The sequence below is a fragment of the Paramormyrops kingsleyae genome, chromosome 9 (assembly GCF_048594095.1).
Source record: "Paramormyrops kingsleyae isolate MSU_618 chromosome 9, PKINGS_0.4, whole genome shotgun sequence".
NCBI classification, from domain to species: Eukaryota; Metazoa; Chordata; class Actinopteri; order Osteoglossiformes; family Mormyridae; genus Paramormyrops; species Paramormyrops kingsleyae.
Window position 1 is genome coordinate 3,648,146 of NC_132805.1, and position 4,848 is coordinate 3,652,993.

Consider the following 4,848-nt stretch of genomic DNA (forward strand, 5'->3'; position numbering starts at 1 on the left):
AAGTGCCTCTGCCTTTTGTGCATAATTTTTAAGTTTAACTTTAAAGGTAACTGTCATCTATGTGCATTAAATAATTACTATAAAGCATCAACTGTAATATGTTATGTCTGAAATTAATTTGAGACACGGGTGCTAATGTAGACACAGTAATGTGAGACGGATTGGGATCGCCATAGTTACCATTCAGACACACATTAAGTTCACTGTGCAATAAGCATGTTCTGATGTTTGAAATAAAAGGAAGCCTTACCAGTGCGTAGTCCCCCCCGTGCGAGTCAGTCTGCTGCTCCGGCTCCTCGCTCCCAAGCCCCCGCCGGCTGAATGTGAGAGGAGGAGGCTGGTGAGATGGGAAGAGGGGACCAAGGTTTTCCTCTCTTTCTTTCCCACCTCTTTCCCCTCCTCCTCCTTCCAAGCATCTGGAGTAATTACAGCGGCCATTTCTACATGGAAGATTGTCTGCTTTAATAGCTGATGACATTTCTTCAGTTATACTTTTGCTTCTTTTGATGGAACGGGGTAGGGGGGGGGGGGGGGTTGGGGGCACTGTGGTGCAGTGGTTAACACTATCACCTTGCACTTCTGGGTTAAAGTCTCCACCAGGGTACCTTCCAAATAGGCTCTAGACCTCCCACAACCCTGACTAGAACAAGAAAATGTATGGATGGGTGGGTGGGTGGGTGAGATTGTCAGTGGAGAAACCTGCCTTGAACAATGCTCAGTGTGCCAAACTAAAAGAGGTCGTTTGTGAGTAAAAAATACTAGGATTTTGATAGTAGGCCTGCCAAGCTGAATCCAAACAGTGCGTCACAAAGTTTTTCAGAATGACATCTAAATGAAATTCACCGTCTGCTGAGATGAGATGTCTCTCCCGTTTGACTGGAGTTATGTAAGAACCACACACCCACCAAATGACTGTCTTAGCCTACACCCTACAGTCCCCTTCCACACATATAAACACCTGAACAGATACTAATCGTTTTCCTTTACACTGTGGTTTAGTGAGTTAGTGCCATTAACTCACACCTCCAGGGTTGTGGGTTTGAATCCTTTTACTGTGTGAGTGGAGCTTGCATGTTGCATGTTGTGCAGATTAATATACATACATAAGGAGTTTTCTTATATGTCAATATGATGCTTTTGTTACGATAAACCAGGCCAGCTGCACTTCAGACCAGGTTACACACTGTAGCTTTGCAGGTCTGGGCCTGGATATAACACTGTCATAGGAGACCAGCCAGGAAAGCTGGGTCACTGCTGGCAGTGCGACACTTACACTGTTATTACTGCTGGCAGTGTGACACTTACACTGCTATTACTGCTGGCAGTGCGACACTTACACTGTTATTACTGCTGGCAGTGTGACACTTACACTGCTATTACTGCTGGCAGTGTGGCACTTACACTGCTAGTACTGCTGGAGATTTTATACTATCCATTCTATCATTTACTGTTTATATTGTTTAACATTGTTTAGTTACACTGAACATACAGTTTACACTTTTATTTATTAGCCATTTTTAATACTGTGCTGGTTCTGGTGTTGCTTTTATTATCTATTTACAATATTACTGGTATTTACCATATTTTTGTTCTACTTTTAGATTTAATTTATTGTCATCGATAGCATGAGGTATGGAAGCTGAATCTTGTTGTACTTGTGCAATGACAATAAAGATACATTTTTTTTTATCATATTCAGCCTTATTTTTTATTACACTGGAATTTCACTGGAAAACTTCAGCAAAAGGACTCCATATAGCTGAAGGGTGCACAAAAATTTTCCACTCCAAATTGGAGCAAGCAGCTTTTAAACTTCAGCCAAAGTTAAGAAAATATCGGCCAGGGGTGGGAAGCTTTAAACCCAGAGCAGCGTTTCTCCTTTTTCGTCTTTGTTTTTTATGATATTTTTTTATAATCTACTGTGAAAGGTAAATGTTAAACCACTGAAAGGCATTTCTGCAGGTTATACATCAGACTGTGACAGACCAGTATGCTGGTTACTGTATCTCGCAACAACAGCAACAATGTGAATAATTTGGTGCAACAAGGTAGCAAGTGACTAATAATAAAGTAAAAATGCCATTAATCTCCAATGTCTCCCTCTTCCAGGAAGATTGTCGTTATAATGGTGGCAACGGGTAAAAGTATAACTAGGTTACTTACAAAAAACACAGAGACCTGGAATTTACGAAATGCTGAATGAATGAGTTAAAGAATGTTGAGCAGTGTTGAAACATTAAAGCGTATAGGGGGTTCATTTTGTCAAATGGAAATATGTGGGTTTTGAGGTGGCTCTGTTTACTTTGCCCTCGTTGGTTCAAACTTAACGAGAAGCTCAATGCCAGCAGTGAAACAGTGAGGGTGTTGAATGTTACCTGACAGAAGTCTGAGCCAGTTCACCCGTGATGCTTATGTTGGACGTCTCTTCAGGAATTAAAATAACATCGACACACAGGCTTCGGCCTGTTCCTGCAGTCTGCTCCTTCCTTTCCAATCGGCTTGTTCCACCTTGGCCGCCCCCATCCTTTCTCGCTCTTAGCTCAGCTGATCCATCTCTCCTTGTTCCAGTGTGTGCTGTCTCCCTCTCTTTCATAAATCTAACGGTCTCCTTAGTGTCCATAATTCCATAATGTATGCCATATTGTATTACACAGTCCATCCTCCTCTTCATCTGTCTGTGCAAGATTTTTTTATTTGCTAAGCATAAGAGAAGGCTGTCAGATTTTTTTTTTCCAGTAGCAGAATGAAAGCAGAGCAAAACTATAATAAATATATACACTATGAAACTGAATAAAACCACTGAAATTCAGGGATTACCAAAAAACTGAATTTTGTGTGCGTGTGTGTGTGTGTGTGTGTGTGCATGTTTATGAATGTGGTTGGAAAAGACTGATTTGCTGATATTTGCTGATTAATACTGAAAAATCAACTCAATAACTCAACACATAAAGGCTTTACAATATGAAGTTTTTCATTGTATGTTCAAACCTACTGAATGAACAGTTACAGGATTAGAAAGTGCACCTCCTGAGTGCAGACTGAAGCACTTCTTTTGTGGTCTCTACATTATTCCTGTGGCATTATTGAAATCTCGGTTCCCATGCTTCGTGTTGTTGGTACCCTGCCTCATGTCGCCCCCTGTGGTCCCCCTGTTTTGCAGTTCTCCCTTTGTGTTGTTGGTACCCTGCCTCATGTCGCCCCCTGTGGTCCCCCTGTTCTCCAGTTCTCCCTTTGTGTTGTTGGTACCCTGCCTCAGGTCGCCCCCTGTGGTCCCCCTGTTCTCCAGTTCTCCCTTTGTGTTGTTGGTACCCTGCCTCATGTCGCCCCCTGTGGTCCCCCTGTTCTCCAGTTCTCCCTTTGTGTTGTTGGTACCCTGCCTCAGGTCGCCCCCTGTGGTCCCCCTGTTCTCCAGTTCTCCCTTTGTGTTGTTGGTACCCTGCCTCGGGTCGCCCCCTGTGGTCCCCCTGTTTTCCAGTTCTCCATTTGTGTTGTTGGTACCCTGCCTCGGGTCGCCCCCCTGTGGTTCCCCTGTTTTCCAGTTCTCCCTTTGTGTTGTTGGTACCCTGCCTCGGGTCGCCCCCTGTGGTCCCCCTGTTCTCCAGTTCTCCCTTTGTGTTGTTGGTACCCTGCCTCGGGTCGCCCCCTGTGGTCCCCCTGTTTTCCAGTTCTCCCTTTGTGTTGTTGGTACCCTGCCTCGGGTCGCCCCCCTGTGGTTCCCCTGTTTTCCAGTTCTCCCTTTGTGTTGTTGGTACCCTGCCTCGGGTCGCCCCCTGTGGTACCCCTGTTCTCCAGTTCTCCCTTTGTGTTGTTGGTACCCTGCCTCGGGTCGCCCCCTGTGGTCCCCCTGTTCTCCAGTTCTCCCTTTGTGTTGTTGGTACCCTGCCTCGGGTCGCCCCCTGTGGTCCCCTGTTCTCCAGTTCTCCCTTTGTGTTGTTGGTACCCTGCCTCGGGTCGCCCCCTGTGGTACCCCTGTTCTCCAGTTCTCCCTTTGTGTTGTTGGTACCCTGCCTCGGGTCGCCCCCCTGTGGTCCCCCTGTTCTCCAGTTCTCCCTTTGTGTTGTTGGTACCCTGCCTCGGGTCGCCCCCCTGTGGTCCCCCTGTTCTCCTGTTCTCCCTTTGTGTTGTTGGTACCCAGCCTCGGGTCGCCCCCCTGTGGTCCCCCTGTTCTCCTGTTCTCCCTTTGTGTTGTTGGTACCCAGCCTCGGGTCGCCCCCCTGTGGTCCCCCTGTTCTCCTGTTCTCCCTTTGTGTTGTTGGTACCCTGCCTCGGGTCGCCCCCTGTGGTACCCCTGTTCTCCAGTTCTCCCTTTGTGTTGTTGGTACCCTGCCTCGGGTCGCCCCCCTGTGGTCCCCCTGTTCTCCAGTTCTCCCTTTGTGTTGTTGGTACCCTGCCTCGGGTCGCCCCCCTGTGGTCCCCCTGTTCTCCTGTTCTCCCTTTGTGTTGTTGGTACCCTGCCTCGGGTCGCCCCCTGTGGTCTCCCTGTTTTCCAGTTCTTCCTTTGTGTTGTTGGTACCCTGCCTCGGGTCGCCCCCTGTGGTCCCCCTGTTTTCCAGTTCTCCCTTTGTGTTGTTGGTACCCTGCCTCGGGTCGCCCCCCTGTGGTCCCCCTGTTCTCCTGTTCTCCCTTTGTGTGGTTTTGTCTAACAAACCCTGTTTGAGAGCCTCTGTGTGGATTGTCCCTCCGTCAAGCCAATTTAATATTTGAAATTATATAATGTAAAAATGTTACAGCTGGCTACAGGTATGTTAGAGAAACAGATAATTCATATTTGAGTTTTACATGATCATTGTACAAACATGACAGGACCAAGAAGAGCATATTAACATAATGATGAGTGCTGATATTCGG

General features: G+C 46.8%; 1 protein-coding gene across 1 annotated transcript in view; it reads right to left on the reverse strand.

Annotated features, from left to right (window-relative positions):
- The window catches only part of LOC111839129 (H-2 class II histocompatibility antigen, E-D beta chain-like), a 62,318-nt gene that overhangs the window by 1,136 nt on the left and 56,334 nt on the right, over positions 1–4,848 (reverse strand). The window lies entirely within an intron of this gene.